The following is a 19,629-nucleotide window of genomic DNA, read 5'->3' as shown; positions in this document are numbered from 1 at the left end:
TGCTATGTAATGCTGTTTCTCCAAGTGCACAAGGAAAGTTTTTCTCCACTTTCAAAGGCTGCACAGTGAATCAAACCAGATGGGAATGGCTCAGATCCACCCCCACACTTTAACCCTGTCTTTCCCATCTTTCATATTTTAAGTCAAACTCTATCCTAACAGGGGCTCCTCATTGCCTTAACTCTGCAATAAAGGGGAAGGAGACAAAGAAACCCACCACCTCTCTGCACACCTGATTTAACACTCTGCCCTGAGTTATTTTTTCCCGATTCCATACCTGCTTTCATAGAAAAGACACATTAATGATAAAAAATACCTTTCAGTCCAGGAAAAGGAGTGGAGTCCTCAAACAGGTGCTGTTTGCAGGAAAAAGAAAGAATAAAGCCGCTGTGCTTGGCTCCTGGAAGTGCCACTGACTACTAGGACTTTTGAATGTGCGGCACCTGAGCCCTGAGAGAGGCGTGCTGGCAGCAGAGCCCGTTCCGAGGCATGAGCTGCACCGTGCAGCAGCAGCTGCTGCTGTTCCAGCTCCCACCACTTCTCCTTTCTCTCTCAGGCTCCCTCTGCCTCCCTCTGGCTCTGCCAGGGCTCCAGCAGCACTCTGCACTGATGCACACGTTCTCCACTGTCTCTGTCCCCGCAGCTCAGAAGCTCACATGACTTCTTTCTAAACACTGAGATGCAGATAAATTAAAAAGAAAAGCAAGAAATAAGTTCTGTTATGAATGAATGCTTATTTTAATACACTTTTCCAAGCTGTCTTTCCTCAATGCCCCTGCACTCCCAGGCCTCAAGAAAAAAAATCCTCTTTGCCTTATTGAATCCCACAGGATTTCAGACAAGTAAACACTGAATAAAAGTGGAATTTTAAATTTAGATGCCTTTCCTGGCCCATCAGCTCCTGTGTGCCTCAGCTTCACATCTGTGTGTCCAAAACATCTCTCACTGGGTATCTGTGCCCCTGTTCCTTTGCACCTGCAACTCCAAAGTCAGAAGTTGGCTACTAAAAAAAAGAGGGGCCCCCTAATTACCATACAGATTTTTGAAGCTGTCCCACAGCATGTGAGAAGCCCAGAAATCCCTGTAGCACTCCATTCTCCAGCTGCAGCCAGAAAAAGGGAGGTGGTGTGTACAGAAAACACATTCCTCAGAACTTATCCCTAACATGCTCCCTCAAGCAGGAGTTGGCAAGGCACCAATACATATGTTCAAGTATCCTTTAACTTGCACACAGACCTTGAAATCCCCACCAGAACCCTCTCTAAATGGAAAATTGGGAGAGAAGAGGCAAGACCCTGAGTCATTCTTACTCTTTCAGAAGAGGCTGGGAACAGCCAGATTGGCTGCATCTCAAAGTGTGCAGCAGGAAAACCCGTCTCTGGAGAAAGAGACAGACTGTGAGTTTCCTTCAAGCTTTTCCAATCTTGAAACTTTACTTCATGCTCCTCCTGTTGAGTGTCTGTGATACAAATGAATTTCCTATTCTAAACCATTTTTTTCTAAACCTATAATCAAGAGACTAAATCATGATAACGCTGAGTGAGAAGTCATGTAGGAGGCTTAAAAGGTCAGAACCCCTTCTTTTAGAGGAAGAAGCCTGCTCAAATTTTGTAGTGGCTTTGACTCTGGCCACTTTTTTCTCCAGAACTCCAGTAACTGATCATGATCCTGGGAACAGAGCTGTCTGAAACTTTCTCATTTAATGGCAATGGATAAAAATGCAAAATAATAAATGTGTGACAAATGTCAATGAGACAGGGATGCAAACCTGAGAAGTCATCATTTTTTGAAGATGAAGTATATCCTAACATAAAATGTACTCCAGTTCTGTTTTTAACCTCTGTAATCCATGGTCTCCTGCCCATGTACTTCTGGGAACTACTCTTGCTGTATCTTCTCATAAATAATTTTACTGACAATTTTCAACTTCTTATTAGCATCTTCCCAAGAATTTTCCACATTCTGCAATTAAAATGTACTGGACAGATTTAAGATAGCAATGTTTCAGCACTCATGGATAATTTAGCTCTTAGGAGCAATCCTTTGTCACTGCAATTGCTACAGGTGGATCCAAAACTTCTGTATGGGGAAGAAAACCTATTATTGCTCTGAGTAAATCTACAGCACAAATGATACAAAAAAGTAAGATAAAAAGCAGACTTAAAGCTTTTTCAAGCACAAATAGTTGGACAATAAGCTGCTCTCATTCTCTAGCTAAATTCTGTGCTGAAACTCTCCATGTATCCTAGAATTACCACAAAAAAGATGTGCTCACAGTCACTGGTCCTTCATGGAGTTTGCACTGTAAGTACATGGGGCTGGAATGAGGTGGAGTTTGACCACAACACTGCAAATTACAGGTTGAGCCAGAGGCAATGTTTAAGTTGCCTGATGCTCTTCGTTTATGAGTGTCTGTCATGGGTTAGCACTGGCCAGATGTTAGTGCACCTATGAATATATGTTTTTTCTCTAACAACTCCTGTGGGATGTGATCAGGAACAGAGCAGAGCAGGCTTAAATCTTGAAAACAAAAAAAACCCACCAAAACTTTATTAATTACATAAGAACAGGGACAGAAATAAAAACTTCTTAGAACATTTCTTCTCCCAGTTTCTACCTCCTCACCCATCACTCTTCAAAGACCAACTCTTGGGTTTTAGATTAAACAATCACTACTCAAAAACAAACTAATCTTCAATTCAGCAAGGGAGAGAGGAGTCCCTCTCTCACCACAGACTGTTCTTCAGAAAACACGGGTCTACTCCTTATGTGTTTCCATGTCACCCATAGCACCGCCCGGAGAAGTCTGCTAAGGTGACACTCTCTTTTTCTTATGTCCAGCGCTCTCACCGCTGTCTCATAGGCCACAACTACATACAGGGCTTTTTAAGGATGCTGCATGCCGAGCTCTCCCCTTTTTACCCAGGGGCCGGGGTTCCAGGAGCAGGTCTGCCCTGAGGGCAGAGGGCACCACCTCACCCTCCCCCTCTCTTCTCTGCTCGCTCTAACTCTTCAAGTGCCAGTCACTGTAGCAAAAGCAAGGGCAGCTGTATCCACCCAAAAATGCAGTTTATGTTCAAAAGAGACTCAAGTTCAGTCCATGGCTGACATTATGCAAGAAAAGTCCAGCTCCAAGGCTACTCCTCTCATTCTTCCATCGAGTTCCTTCTAATCATGCTTTATCATCTCGGTCCCAGGCCGCTTCCCTCTCTCTGAAAACCACCAGTCATGAGAATCAATGTCTAAGAAAAGTTTCTTTCTGCCAAGCAAGGGTTAACAGTTTCTTCTCAGCAGGGTGCAGACACAGGCACTCCCAGGCTCCGCAAACCCCCACGTGGCTCGGCACTTTTTCCCGGAGTTTGGGGGGGAGGAGGGGGTGAGCACACACAGAAGGCACTTCCACAGTTTTCCACCCCTCCATCCTGGACGGGGCAGCTCAGTTCCAGTCCTGTCCCTTCTCTTCTCCCCCCCCCCCGGGGGCTCCGGCTTACCTGAGCTGACCACGTGTTTCCCCTCCCCTACCCAGCCTAGTGGCCAGGCAGGAGAAGGAGGCCTCACACGTCCCTCTGCTAAAGCTCGGATCCGAAAAAAGGCCGAGCCCCCCAGACTCTTGCTTTTAACTCTTTGTGTCCTCAGAGGCGTGTCCAAACCTCTGAGTGACCAACCCAGGTGCCAGCAGAAAAGCTGATCACTGATTGGACTGCCCACATCCCCCTGGAAAAATTCACCTCCCCCCCCCAACCACGACAGTGTCACATGTTTGAGGCCCAGCTTTGGCTCTTGCTTCCTGTAGGACTTCGTGATACAGTAGAAAGAAAATCCATGGCTAAGGGAAATGGGTTGTCTTCTGAACACCAAATCAAAATCATATGCACTGTTAAAAATTAATCTTTTCCTTTCTTGTGTTGGCTTTGCTAATGAAAACCTGACTATTAGGATTATCAGCAGCAACTGGTCTCACTGCAGGTACCAGAAACAACTGCCATGATATCAAAAGAAAAAATAAAAGGCAGAGGGAGAATCAGTGTGCATCATCACCATCTTCCTCTCCTTCAACACCTAACTGCACAGTGCCTCTGCACCCTTCCCAACAGTTCTGTGGGAAAGAACAGGAATCTCCTGGAGCCACGAGGGCAGAGAAAGACAGGGTTTGCAGGTGACCTAACCCAGACTGCCCACACACCAATGCCAGAAATCCCTGTTTGCTCTAAGGGCTTACATCACACAGAAGGCCCTGCTTTCAAAGGAAAGCAAGGAAATATTTAGAGAAGAAAGACAGCATAAAAAGCCCATCATCTCACCACTCAGCTGTGATTTTCCTCCAGGAAAATTCTTACAAACCTGTGGCTTGCATGCCCCACAACTTTTTGCTGTAATACTTTAGACGCCATAGTGTTCACCTCACTGGACTTAGGGAAACACAACAGAAACCACTTGGACTTTTTAAATTAAGAATAAAAAACTATACATCAAATTCCATAATTATAGAAGATTGTTTAAGTTGTAAATTCCAGCCCTCAAAAGTGAAAAAAATATCACGTTCAACTGCCTGATACCTAGGAACTACAAACTCAGCTACATACTATTGCTAAATATAAGTGAAAGGGCAACCATAAACTGGGAATTTTGTATCTGTAAAGTGTTTTCTTTTGCAATCCTAGTGAAATTCTTTGAATGAATAAGAAACATGGAGAGAGGGAAATATGTGATATTTAACAATAGCAAGTAGGAAGGGCTTCAGCACTGTCTTTTTTCTTACCAAAAGCTAAAGAGCTGCCTGCATCAGCACAGTGTTTTAAAACCTTAAAAATGTGGTGGGACATTAATTCAGCCCTGACTCAGAGGTAAGAATGAACTGCTTTGAATCACTGTCATGACTCTGTACAGCGCTGTGCCAAATGCTCCCCTTGCTGCAGCACAGACCCAGCTCCATCACCTCAGCACACCCAGGCTTTGAGTGAAAGCAGTTTAGTTCTTGACACTTTTCTAGAAAACCGTGACATTTTATGGGTTTCTGTCAAATATGCAGGATAAGACAGACCTTGAGGTTCAGCCATGAATTGTAACACTGGACACTTTGGCACAGGATCATTTCCAGACACCACCTTCTACTCTAGAGGCTGAAGAAGAGACCACATGAGCTAAGTGGAGCACATTATCAAGATGCTTTTTCAGCTAATATTTGTTTTTACTATGTGATTGACCAAAGGCTATGATGATAGCGAGCCTGTGTAAAAGTAGGAGGTGCTGGAAAGACTTTCTGGTGGCTCCAGTTGCCAAGGAAACAAAGTTCTCTTGTCTCTCTGCATCCAGAAATGTTAGCTCTCTGTGTGAACACAGCTCTCTGGAAATGGTACGTTTCATGCTCTTCAAAAGGCCTGCAAGGGAGAGGAAGGGGGAAAAGAGAGATGATAAAGTGTATGCAGTGCTACTCAAACAGCTTTTGTACACATATTTTGCTCACAGCAGACTAAATATTCCTAAATATTCAGCATAAGACTTGTGCTTTGCTTTTACTTGTCAACAGCAGAAGTTCATGTTACATATTGAAAAAGAATTACTGATACAGACCTCCATTGTGACCTTCAGAAACCAACCCAATGAAGTGTTGAGCACTGGGGCAGCTTCTGTCCTAAGACATGTCCTCCTTCCACAGAAAAGTCCCTGGTTGGTTATGAAGAGACCAGCCACCCTCAAACTGCCCGCTGCAGGGAGGGACTGGGGCAGGCCTTAAAAGGTTTCTGACCCTAGGACTTGAAAAAGGAGGGGAGTTATACAGAGAAGACTAGTGGGCAGTGAGGAGGTCAGTGGCTGGGGCTAAGGAGTTCCCCGCAGGAGGACATCTGCCTTGCTCTGCTGGCACCCTGCCTGCCTCCCCCAGCAGCACTTCTGCCCACAGCTGGCCGTGGCACGCCTGCCACGACCCTGGAGCACAGGCAGAATTGTCAAAACAGGTCACTAGAGTTGGGGGCAGATAAAGATCGGGGACTAGAGAAACGAGGGTCCAAACCAATATGGTTATATCGCAGGTTCTCCGCTTTATTCCTTGAGATGGTGGGTTAAATACAGACAGAATAGTTTACAAGAACGGGTGCATTCTGATAGGCAGTGAACATACAGAAGTATGTAAGCTATTGCAGTTTAAGGCAGCCACCGTGTCTTCCCAGTAACTGCTCTATGCTATTAGCACTCCTACCTTAACACATTCCCAATACCAGATAACCTTATCTGGTACTACGTATGTTGGACGTATGAGGCCTACTAGGCCCAGGCCTGAGGCCCAGTCTGAGGCCCAGCTGTGGATAGCTCTGCCTTATGATATAAGTCATCCTGCTACAGGTCACCACTTTGCCATCTTCCCTTTATGCCTAGAGAGGCTACATGGAACAGAGGGTAGACAGAGTTAAAGGAATAAAGCAGGTATGTATTGAAGGGCCTTCAAAGGATACACCTTGGGCAGTACAAGAGCCTGGCTGTGGCTCTGCCCAAGATGGATCCAAGATGGACCCAACATGAACAGCCAGTCACGAGGTTTCACACTTTTATAAGTTTTGGTCCATTTACAAATTGGGGTCATTGTCCAATTACAGTTTCAGGTTATGAAGTCCCATCCTCCCAGATTGCCCTCCTCAGTTTGCTGTTGTTTACACTTTTTGGGCCCTGAAGCTGCAACGGTGTCCTTGGTTCCCAGACTGGAAAAGGATTGCTTTATCTAACTAAACTGTGAAGAGAACTTGCTAACACTTTATATGAAGTTCAGAGTCACACACCAAGGTAGTACAGAATCTGGAAAATATGAAAGCTAAAACTTAAGGCATCACCCTGCATTTCATTTCACCAAGATCCTTAGCTGGATGTTTTATAACTTCTCACTTTTCTGGAGAGCTGCGACTCCAGAAAAAAACAAAAGGATGCTTAAAGCAGATAAATGTGAGCTACAACACAACTTTTAAGCCTTTTCTTTAAAAGAAAAAATTATGGTATTATTCAGATATCTGTATAAGGATCCAGATATCTGATCTACAAACCAGCTCATCGAATACAGATTTTTTTTAACAAAAAACCAAAAAACTAAACAAACAAACAAAATCATACAAACCAACCCAACAAAAAGAAACAATGACAGAGCAAAACAATTACATCTCCCTAATTATTATTTGCAACTGCTTCTCCTGTGAGCATTATCAGTTAATCATCTTTCACAGCAGGCTGGCTTCCCAGCATGTGGAAGCACAGCTCTGCTGGTAAGTGGTTACGCTGTTCCAGGGAGGGAATGGGGAACTTCCACCTGGCTTTGGTTCTGAGGCAGGAGATGATGATCACACCATTCAAAAGTTTTATGGGAATAAATAAAAGCCACTTTGAGAATAGCCTGTTCATTTCTTTTCAAGATGATCCCAGTGGATTGTGTGGGATAAGTACTGACTTTTCCCCAAAGAGTTCAAGATCCTGCAGAATCCTCTCTTTACCTTTTTCACAAGAAAAGAAGGATGATTCATTTCCAGGAAGGGTAAGAATTCTGTTGATTATATGCCAATGATACCTAAATCTTAATCTTCTTTGCTTCATACTTAGGATTTGTTGACTTATTCTAATGCCTGCAGAAGTAAGAGTGAAAAATGATGTAGCTGAAACCAGAGAAAAGTTAATTTTTCTTATGACTCCTAAACCTTGTCAGTCCCACCTCCTCTGCCTCCTGTTTTGGGCACCTTCATTTACATGAATGGCTTAAACGCAAGTGTTGTGATGAAAGTGGGGTGAATTTAGCTCTCTGAATAAGGGTTGTGCCTGGCCTAGCTGACTAAACCATTCCCTGCTGACTCTGGGACAGAGCAGCTGCTGCCTCCAAGATAGAGTGGAGAAGGGTAAACCCCATTCAGTCGTTCCCCCTTCCCTTTTTAAAGCTAATCAAGTCCTGTTAGTCACTCACTGAACACTGCAGAGAACCTGGAGCTGCAAAACAGTGCAGCTAACAGTGCATGCTAACAGTGGGGAGCATGGAGTAAAACAAGAGTGTGGATCGCCACAGTTTTCCTCAGTGCAGGAGGAGTGACCTTACTTAAATGTGTACCAGTCAAGCTCACAAAACAAACCCTCCATTACTTGAAGTTATTTGGGTTTATTTAAGTCACACTGAACAAAGGGCAAGCTCACATTCTAACTCAAGGGTCAGGGTGAATTCCAAGAGTTGTCAAACTGCCCAGAAAGCCCGTTTTGCCAGGGCACACCTAGAAAGAACATATGTGGCCTGTAAGTGAGGGGAGAATGAGCCCAGTGGGGGTTCTGGCAATGGGGCTGAGGCAGCCCTTCACAGCAGTCTTTCGGCCTACTCTGCCTGGTTACATTTCATAGAATCACAAAAGGCTTCATTAGGGATGGGAAAGACCTGTAAGATCATGTATTCCAGCAGTTAACCCAGCTTTACCAAGCCTACCATTAAACCATGTCCCCAGGTGCCACATAAATACTTCCAGGGATAGTGACCCCACCACTTCTCAGTGCAGTCTGTTCCAGTGTTTGATAACTCTTTTGAAATTTCTCCTAATCTCCAATCTACACCTCCCCTTGTGCAGCTTGAGGACATTTACTTGGGTTCTGCATTTGTTACCTGGGAGAAGATACCTGGTTACAGCCCCATTTTGGGTAGTAGTAGGGAGAGATAAAGTCTCCCGTGAGACTTCTCCAGGCTTAACAACCCCAGCTCCCTCAGCCACTTCACCACCTCCACTACCCTTCTCTGGACGTTCTCCAGCAGCGCAGTGAGCACTCTGTAGTGCTGTAGTGAGGAGCCCAAAACTGGACACAGGATTCCAGATGCAGCCTCACCAGTGCCAAGTACAGGGTGCCCTGGTCCTGCTGGCCACACTGTTGCTGATCCAAGCCAGGATGACCTTGGCCTCGTTGGCCACCTTGACCTGTGTTCAATTGGCTGTCAACTAACACCCCCAGGCCATGTTCCACTGAGCAGCTTTCCAGGCACTTGTCCCCAAGCCTTTAGCACTGCCTGAGGTCATCGTGACCCAAACACAGAAACCAGCACTTCACTTTCTTGAACCTCATGCAGTTGGCCTCAGCTCATGGATCCAGCCTGTCCAGATCCCTCTGCAGAGTCTCTCTGCCTTCCAGCAGATCATCGCTCCTGTCTACTTCAGTGTCAGCTGAAAACTGACAGAGGTTGGATTTAACGTATTAAACAAGAATGTTCCCAAAACTAAGCTCTGGGGAACACTTGTGACCAGCCACCAGCTGGATGTAACTCCATTCACCACCACTCTGTGGGCCCAGCCATCCTGCCAGGTTTTACTCAGCAAAGAGTAGATTCATCCAAGCTGTGAGCAGCCATGCTCACAACCATTTAACAGTGTCAAGCAATAGCAAGTTGCATATATTAAGCCTTTTGCAGTCATTTGCTTCAGCATGTCCGATAAAGTAAAAAACAACATTTAAGCTCATGTATAAATTAACAAAGAGGACAAATAGCCATTTTACTCTGTCTTGTTTGATGTTAACTAAACCGTAGATTACAAAGTGTGAAAATGAATCTGAAAACTCTTGCTAATGTTTGGCAGCATATGGAAGTGATCCTTTTGAGACATTTGTTTAAATAAGCAATGCAAAAAGAAAATTAGCCTGGGATCAATTTGTCAATTGCTTAAAGCTGAGCTGAATATAAACCTGGAAAACTCAGGCTCCACTTAGAAAGGTACTTAGTGGGATGCACAAAATACTAAGTCAAATTTTATTGTCGTTACTTGTTGTGTGTAGCACAACTAAATTCAGTGATACTGCTCAAGGAATTAAAATATCAGGCTAAAAATTTAATTTCTAAAAGATGAAGAGGAGGAAAAAAAAAAACCTCAATAAAAGTATAAGAGAAAATTAAAAGAGCAACCCAAGCTGAACAAAACCTACAGAAGGAGAAAGTGTTGACTAGGCATCAGTGCAACCAAGTGGCACCAAGAAGAAATGTCAAGTGAGAAATAACAGTTTAGAAGGAAAACAAAGAAAATCATCTAAGACTTAATCATTACACTGAAGTATGCTCTATGGCTGGTTTGTTTTGATCACTTTTCTGATTTCACCTCTTTTACTGATAATATAACTGCCTATTATTTCAAATTGTCAGCATATTCATAAAGTAAATGGCACCAAGGCAGTCTCTTTTTATTGTAGTAAACTAGAATCTCACACCAGCTAACTTTGCAAAGTACTTTTCAATTGTGGTGAAAGAAGACTACTAAATGCTTTAGGCTGGTAAATGCTCTACATATCAAAAGATTTTTTTAGTAAATGCAAAGATCCTTTGAAATCTCAAGAAAAGAAAGTATCTTATTGCCCAATAGCTTTATTTTCACTGTTGATATAGTATGACCTAAGTGAAGACACAAGTGTGTCTTTACTGCCTGAGAGTTTGTGGTTGTGACACTCAAAATGCTTGGGTAAAATTTCAGAAGGCTTCAAGCATCAGCACCTGGTTATCTAAAAGTCTTTCATACCTTTTCTATGCAGCTTCCCATGGGCAGCTCCACACAGCTCTGGATCCTTTTTACCTTCTTCGCTCTTCCTTCTACAGTTCCAGCTCACTCCTTCCTGTCCCTAGCATGGCCATGTAACCCTGTCCGTCCCTTCTACAATGTCTTACCCTTTCTGTCCTTTGCACAACCTCCTGTCCCTTCCTCTTCACAGCACTGCCAGCAGATCCCAACTGACCCCAACCAGCCAACTCACTCTTTATCACACCCATAGCTGTGAGGGCAAAGCTGTTCCCACTCTGTGGTAATTAACACAGCTGCAATATCTTGGGGGCAAGATTACGTTCAGCACTATCTGTCGCCCCACAGGAGTTCATACTTGCTCTGACACACAGCGACAGAAACTGCTGCTTTTTACCTGTAGGGAGAGTTGGCCAGTCAGGCATCCTTTAACAGATGGCTGTTAAAGAAAGTGAAATAATCTGGGGCTTGTCCATGAAGACTATTGAAGGACAATGCATTAAACATGCTTAATAAAATTGTTTCATTCCTATTAAAAAAAAAAATCACCGATTAGCTTTAGAAAATACAAAACATGCACATAGCTTGTTATGTTCCTGGCATGTAACCCATGGTTTTATTTTCATCCTAAAGACAGAAACTATCCTAGAAAACACTCGCCTTAGAAGAACTGAACTTGGCTGCCAGTTTCTTATGCAGACTTAGTTTGTAAGAAAATCTGCTTCATAATTAAAACCAATGTTATGCCTGAAGTTTATCAGAATGTAAACACTTTTTATAAGGTGCACCACTAAGGAATTTTGCACAAAACCCAGACAAATTGCCTGAGACTGACCTGTGATCAGCTGACAAAACTCAGTCTTGTATAACAGGCTTTCATCAAGCCAGAAAAAAACAGGTTGCATTGAGACATGATAAATTCCCCATCCTTGGGAACATTTGAGGTCAGGTTGGACAGGGTTCTGAGCACTCTGATCTAGTTCAGAATGTCCCTGCTCATCACAGGAGGTTGGACTAGATGGCCTTTAAAGCTCTCTTGAAATCAAAGTGTTCTATGGTTCTAAGATCTGCAAATAACTCATTCCTGAGCAAAATAGCCATTTGTTTCAATGGTACATTTTTACTACCAATGATGGGAAATTAATGCATACACACTTACAGGGAGATTGAGAGAGAGACCAGCTGAGGCTGGCAAATGTCATTTTTAGGCTTTAGCCTTTTCTCTTGGAGCCAGCCCATTGTAAATAAACAAGTATTCAGAAAGACAGATTGCTTCTTTAGTTTACTAACGAGAACTCTTGCTAGATGTGTGGAAAGCCCAGACTCACCTCCTTGCTCCAAACCACCTGCTTGCTATAACTGCTGATCTCCCCCATGATGACCAAATGAACCAGTTACGCCAGTAAAGTTTTTCATTTAATCCAAAATATTCATATTTAAATTTGCAATAGCAATTTAATCTGTAAATTCTAGTAATAAAACTTATATATTTCAATGTGAATGATAAAATCTCACTATATTTTTAGGTGTGAATCTGAGTGCCTTACTTGGGTGATTCAAATCTGAACTTTTGACTGTTGATTTTGATTTGTTTTTACCTTGATTTTACCAAATGTTTACAGGATGTTGTATACTTTAAAGTCCTGTAATACTTGTAGAATGTTTGATAATTAAATTAAATGAAGAGTTATTAAATTATTGAAGAGTTAAGGAAGTGTCAAAAATTATTCATATAAGATTTATTTTTTCAGCTAGTCATCAATAAATGCAGATAAAATTATGGATCTTCTAGCAAGAGAGGTTTACTAATTATAATGCTAAAATTGCTACAAATGAGGCTAAAAGTCGTAAAACTTATTCACGGAAAATTATGTCCTACTGTTCTGGAATAATCATGTAAGAGGATTAAAATATTTATTTCAGAATTGAAAATGCTGAATCCTTCTCATGCTGCCTATCAGTGACTCACACAGTATTGTTTCAGAAACCATGGGCTATATGTCATTTCAGAAGAGAGTTTCAGACATCACCTTAGACAGGATGAATCTTTATTGTAAGAAAATGAGGCTCTGGCTTATATAGATAGGTCCACTGAGTGCAAAGGGTCATGATAAGTGTTCTTTTTTATATTTTTCTTTACAATGAGAGATACCTCTGGCAATTAACTTTCCCTCCATTATGAGAAATACTGAAAAATAGTACCAGCTTCTAGGAACTGAAGAGAATAAAAAAGACAAAGGCTATTTATAGGAGAACCGACACTAAATTTTATATGTAACCTGGACAATAGAAGAATGAACCATTTGATACCCCTGCTCTTGTACCTTTGTTGCCTCTGAAAAAAAAAATGGAATGATCCCAAGGCTGCTGCAAAGAGTTACATTCCTGGCTTTCTATGGGTGTCATGGGGGGGAAAAAGCACATAAGCTCTTCCTATTATTAGATTTTCTCTTATTTTGAAGGTCCGTGGCAACAAAGTAATGAGGTCTCTTCAGAATTCATAGGCATCCCTGCTGTTGAGCCAAACCCCATGAAAAAAATCAGTCCCACTGCTCCTGGAAGTGCTTCATGCAGGCACACCAGGTTTTAGGTGAAGGTCTTTCAGGGGTGTTGCCATGGAACCTTCTTAGTACCTCAGCTCTGATAAGCCTTTGCTGTGCAATTACCAGCGGGTGGTTTGGCTCAGAGAGCCTCCAGTCCCTTGGTACTGTGATTAATCTGAGCCCTGTGGTGTGTTTGAGCTGACACTGGTATTATGCACCTGAAGTTTGCCTTGACTTGTTAGCCCTTCATTCAAACTGCTGGTTTTCCTGGTCACCCTTCCCCCTGCAATTCCTACTCCATAGCTGCTAGCTTACTCCATGGCTTAGTGTATTTTACCACACCAATATATATTAGGGAAAAAATTGTAAAGAAATAGAGTAAATATTTAATGATGAACTTTTGCAACCCAACTATTTCTGCATATCTAAGGCAATAAGATGGTAATAGTCAGGTGAAATAGTAACCCTGTCTAAATTCTATGAGCTTTCTACAGGCATCATTTCTGCAGCATTATTTCAACAAATTGAACACCAGTTTTATTTATTATTTTGCAGACCATGTTCATGAATATTGTTATTTTACAGATTCTGTCATTTGAAAGGGTAAGACTTCACCATTTCCAGAATTATAATTCCTTCTGGAGACAAGGTGCTTCTGAAAAAGGATCCAGGTTCAACATTTTTGAACCTATACTCACAGCTACAGCTTTCTCTCTGTGATTACCCCATGTTGCTTTAGAGTAATGCATAAATGGATTTTTTGGGGTACACTACACTTAAACAGTTCCAATTATAATTATTTATCCAGAAGGTAAATGAATGCATGAGATCTTATCATTTTGGTAAGCTTTGGTTTGAAAAAGATCTCTTAAGAAGCATAAATTGATACATGAATCTTCAAAATGGTGTAGCATTATGATCTTTTCAATACAAGCAAGAAATGAGAAAAAGAAAATTAAGAAAGGATGGAAAGTCATAGAACATAGTATCATGAAGTCTGGAAAGGACCTCTGAGATTTTTAAATCCAACCATTAACCTCACATTACCAGATCAATCATTAATCATTAAATCACATCTACACATTTTTAAACACTTCCCAGACTGGTGATTCTACCACTTCTTTGGCAGCTTTTTCCAATGATTCATTTAATTCATGTCGGAGTCTATGTTTTCATGGATCTTCTACAGAGAGTGAAAAGTACAGAGATAGAATTAAAACTTTTAGAAAAATTAAGACATAAAGCAGGGAACATTAGAGACATTTCTCACGTTTTTAGATCACCTGATAGATGTCATAGACACACAATGTAACAATGACTTAGCATGTCTTTATATGGAAAATTTCTGTCCAGCATCTCTTCTAGACTTTTTCAGTCCAGTTGCAGGGAAACTAGTCACCCCCAAAAAGTACAACAACATCTAACTTGTACTTTAATTAATACAGAAATACATTACTATATGAAGTACAGTCACAATAGGGAGTAGAATAGAAATAGATTTAATAGAAATAGACTTTTAATTAGAGTCATTTATTATATATGTATGTTTGAGTTAAGTTATATTTTAGTAATCTGTTAATATTAAGATAAGGTTTTGTTTAGTTTAGTTTAAGTATAGTCAGTGTGGTTTAGTTTAAGTATAGGTTAAGTGTTGTTCAATTAAATTATGTTAAGTTTAAGTTCTGTTAAGTTATTTTTAAGTTTTAGTAAGCTTAAGTTTTATAAGATTTAAATAATATTAAGTCTATATCCTATTAAGGTTTTTTATTACATATGAGTTCTGTTAAAATTTATTCATATTAAGTGTTGTTTGTTTTTAAGAAAATATGCTCATCTTATTTGTAAAGTTAAATTAGTTCTAAAAATAAGATACTTCACAAGAACAGCAGTGATAAAACATTAGAAAAACATTCATCTTCTTCTATCTACCTTTTAGTAGATAGAAGAAGATGAAAAGTTTGAAAAGTTTGAAAAGTTTTGTTATTGGCTGCATTTCACAAATCCACGTTAAGATTGTTGTTAGTTGTAAGCTGGTTTAGTGAAGTTTCCCTTTTTGTAAGTTATAAGTGTATAATAGTTTAGAAGAGTGTCATTTCAATTTTCTAAGATGATTAGTGTTAATATATTAATTGTTAAGATCTTTGTTTTAGAAATGTATTAAAGGACCTCACTCCAGTTTAGAGCCTGAGCCTTAGCCAAGCCCTGACTCTATCTAGATGAATGTTCTGCCAAAAGCTCAGATAGTTTCTGCTTCAAAAAAACAAATTCAAGTCATTTTGACTTGACAATTTGACCCTGTAAAATGACAGCTGAACCCATTTTCAGGGTGGACCTGAGCATCTTACCCAGGAAAAGTGGTCTAAGTTCAAACTGAAAAAAGGTTCCAAAAGCTGTCTGCAGACTCTGAGATGAAAGCACAGTGTTTTAGTAATTAGTAATTATCTTATTTTACATATGTAATTGTTAAAAGTCACCAATTATGCCTGTTCTTCATTGTTATACCTGAATTTTCCTGATTTCTGTCAGTACTTAACAGTTATGCATTTGTTTAGAGTACCTATGCACTTATGTAATATTTGCATCAATCATACATATTGCCCAATCTACCAGCTAGTGCAATTTTCTGTATTTACAAGAGCTGTCAACTCATTAAAATGAAGAAGTGTAAAATATCCACCAGTCAGTAGATGTTCTTTAAGTGCAATTTTACACCAGTACACACAGAGAAAAAGTGTTTTTTTAGTTTAGAAATCTAGAAACAGGACAAATTGAAAGTACACTTTCTCTATTAACCTGGGGCGAAAGGCTTGCTTGTGTTTTTGCAGATTTTGAACCCAAGTGAATTCTAGCATAAAATGTGATGAAGACATCGAGCACAGAAACACGTTGACCACTCCATGAACAGACAAGCAAGCACGCAGACGTGAACTGCGCAGAGATTCCAATTTGCACCTGCCATCGTGTGTCTCAGTCACAAAAGACTTTAGACTTCAAAGATTTTAATGTAAGAATCTGTAGTAATGTAGAATTTCTGTTAGTAGATGTAGAGAACAATTGTATGTTATCTTTTTCCCTTTTGCTTTGCTTGCTTTTAGTAGCACAGATCTTTTTTTCCTAGTTAGCCAAACCTAAAACTAATATATGTGATTAATAAAGTTGTTAAGAAAGTCTACATGTGTAAACAAAGAGGGGGAGATGTCGGAGTCCATGTTTCCATGGATCCTCCACAGAGAGTGAAAAGTACAGAGACAGAATTAAAACCTTTAGAAAAATTAGAATATATAAAAGCTTTAGATACATAAAGTAGAAATCTAACCCTTAGCCTTAAGCTTTACATGCCCTAAGTCCTAGTTCAGTGTAGAAAGACACAGCTTCAGGCTTAGTAATAGAATACAGACATAACAAAAATAGAGTAGGGTACTGTTTATAATTTTTAATATAAGTTTTATGTACAAGAAGGTAGAACCTTATGCTAGTAAGATAAAGTTTTACGTTAATAGATATGCTATGTGCGTAGGTTTTGACGCTGATTTTCGTAGTTTTACGAACTTTAGAATTGTACCTAGATTAGTTAATGTGTAGATAAAAAATATGAATATGCATTTTGCAATTTGAGATAAAAAGCCTCTGTGTCAGTCAGTCAGGGGGACAGATTGGAGGAATTGGTCGAGTGATCAATCCGATCAATCGATCCAACCTCCACGTCCTGCAGCCTGAAGAAGGAGCCTTGCCAGGGAGCCAGATGAGATTCTAAAGGTAGCCTGAGATCGGGGCCCTAGAGTCCCGTTCCTTCCCCCTGCAAGGGTTCGAGACCCCAGAGATCCCTCCTGGCCCCTGCGATCCCGTCCCTTCCCTTTTCCCCTGCAGCGTTTGCCCCGGGACTCTGTTTGGGGCTGCTGGGGAGTCTGTGAGGGTTCCTGTCTCTGTAACCGGGAACTGCAAAGGTTTGGGACCCAGAGACCCCTCCTGGTCCCTGCGGCCCTGCTTTCGGGAACTCTGCCAAGTTGGGGACCCCTCCATTGCCACTGTGATCCCTGCAGCCGGGACCCCTGTCTGAGATCTGTGATCTTGTGTTCCCTTTCTGTGATTGTGACCCCACAGTTGAAAAATCCTGCATAGAGTCAGATGGGAGGCTGATTTACCTAGAAGCTGTAATGTCAGATATGTGCTTTGCTTATAGTCTTACTAGTTTTTCTTGTTACGAATTCTATGCTTTGTTTGCTGTTTCATTAAAACTTTGTGTGTTAAGATTTCTATGCTTTAGTTATTGTCTTGTTTAGACTTTGTTTGCCTATGTTTGTAATTGATTGTATTGTAAAGCCCCTCTTAGAACTCTCACACCTTCAGATACATGTTTTGTAAATAAACCACTCTACTTAGATACTAAAATGCTGTAAGACCTTTTAGACACTTCAACCGTACAACGACCTAAGCAATTCTGACACAAATTTATCTATAGGTGCAACCACCATAGATATAAGCTATATCTGCCAAGATATAATTCTTCCCTCTTGGAGAGGATTCTATTTTAGGGACTGTTTTAGTTTGCAATGCAAGATGGAACCAAAAGTATATATTCTATTACCATCTGTTAAAACCAGGAGGGGCAGTGTTCTTTATCTCTTCCATGACCCATCTCTCATAACTCCAAGGGAGATCTATTAATGGGCAGTGGGGGGGCCCATTAAAACCAGGAGGGGCAGTATTCTTTATCTCTTCCATGATCCATCCTCTCTCCAGGGGGTTGTCTTCTGTTAATGGGCCATTGAGTCTCACTGCATGACTGACAAAATTACATCATCCATTGTGAGATGCCCCACCATGGGGGAGGAGCCAAGCATTCCTACCTGGATAAAAACTGAGAGTCAGAACACCAAGGCAGCCTGTTTCCACTGGAATCCCAGAGGAAGACTGGACCCATCTCACCACCACTGGACCTTCAGAAGAAAACTACTCCATTCTGCAGAATCATTGTTTCATAGAACCACATCTGTCACACCAAGAGAACTTGATTGGACTGCTACCAACACCCTGATCAACAGGGTGCCAGGTTGTATTCTGACTCTGTCAGTGTTTTCTTTTTGTTTGTTTGATTTTTTGTACTAACCTGTGATTCAGTGCTAAACTTTATTTTACTATGTCTTTATTTTAATTTTCCTAGTAAAGAACTGTTATTCCTATTCCCATATGTTTCCCTGACAGCCCCTTAATTCCAAAATTATAATAATTCTGAGGGAGAGCGGTTACAGTCTCCATTTCAAGGGAGGCTCCTGCCTTCCTTAGCAGACACCTGTCTTTCCAAGCCAGGACAGAGACTTTAAAATTCTATTAAATATTAAAACAGATTATAGACGGCTCCAAAGTAATATATTCCACTAAATACTTGACTCCACACTATTCTTCTACCATAGAAGATGCATGTATTTTTGCTTCTCAAATACTACACATGAACATTCCCCTAGAAAAAGAATTAAGGTATTAAACCTTTCCCATTACTGTTTTTAACAATATTTTTTCTTTTGTCTTTCAGAATTTTTTTGTTCAACAGGAAAGCTATATTTCCTTTACAATCAAATCTGCTGCAACTACATTCTGAACACATCACTGTGAGATTCAAACTTAAATTCTACTACATACATATTTTCATTTTGAGATACAGACATACACAAGTTTAGAAGATGAAATGTGAGATAAAATGACAGCTTCCCTATTTCAAATTTAGACTTTTATCTTCTGATGTACCAAATTTGTTCTGTCCTGATGAGCTTAGTGACTCTCCCTCAATTAAAAAAAATAATTGTTCTGCACACATCAAGTATTTCATTTAAGCAACCTAAAGACAGTTATATGAAAATAAAGAAAATGGTAGATGATATTGAACGTCATCTGAGAGTTGCATAGTTTTACCAATACTATCATTCCTTTTTTCATGTAAAGTCAAATTGTCAGTAGTAAAAAATCATCAAACTCAAAAAGGACAGATTATGCCTGACCAACAAGGAAAACACTTTCAGAAAGAATAATATTTGAGAAGCTGGCTTAACTTACTCTGTCCTAAATAGACTTCCTCTGAAAACTGGAAAGCCAGAATAAACATTAAGAAAATATCTTCCTATGAAAAATGTTCCCAATGGTTTACATGGCTACAAGTAGCTGTTTGGATTAAGCCCCTTCGTCAAATCACCAAGTTCAGCAAAACAAGCACAGAATTGTGGCACCAACTGCCTTGCCCCACAGCAGCCTACAGAAAAACATCATCATCAATCCCTGGAGGAAAATGAGTGACCTCCATCTGCAATAAGCAAAGAAAGTCTCCCTCTGCCCCTTCTCCTATTCCCCAGTGGAGGTCTATTCCCAGAGGGTTTAAAATTAGCCTTTAAGTTACTCCTGCAGGAGGAGGGATAGTTCAAATATTGTCCTTTCTGAGACACTATTTTCCAGTTTTTAGGCAAACTTTTAATAATGGATCTGCTTCTATTTTTTTCCTTCGTGCTAATTTTCAGCCTTTCATTTATTGATTTTGAGACAAATTGGTAAAGAAGAAAAGAAAAAGATACACAGAGGGAAAGGACAAAGAGGAATATTATAAGGCT

This window comes from Prinia subflava, chromosome 1, assembly GCF_021018805.1.
Source record: "Prinia subflava isolate CZ2003 ecotype Zambia chromosome 1, Cam_Psub_1.2, whole genome shotgun sequence".
Taxonomy (NCBI): Eukaryota; Metazoa; Chordata; class Aves; order Passeriformes; family Cisticolidae; genus Prinia; species Prinia subflava.
Note: the sequence above shows the minus strand (reverse complement) of the source record.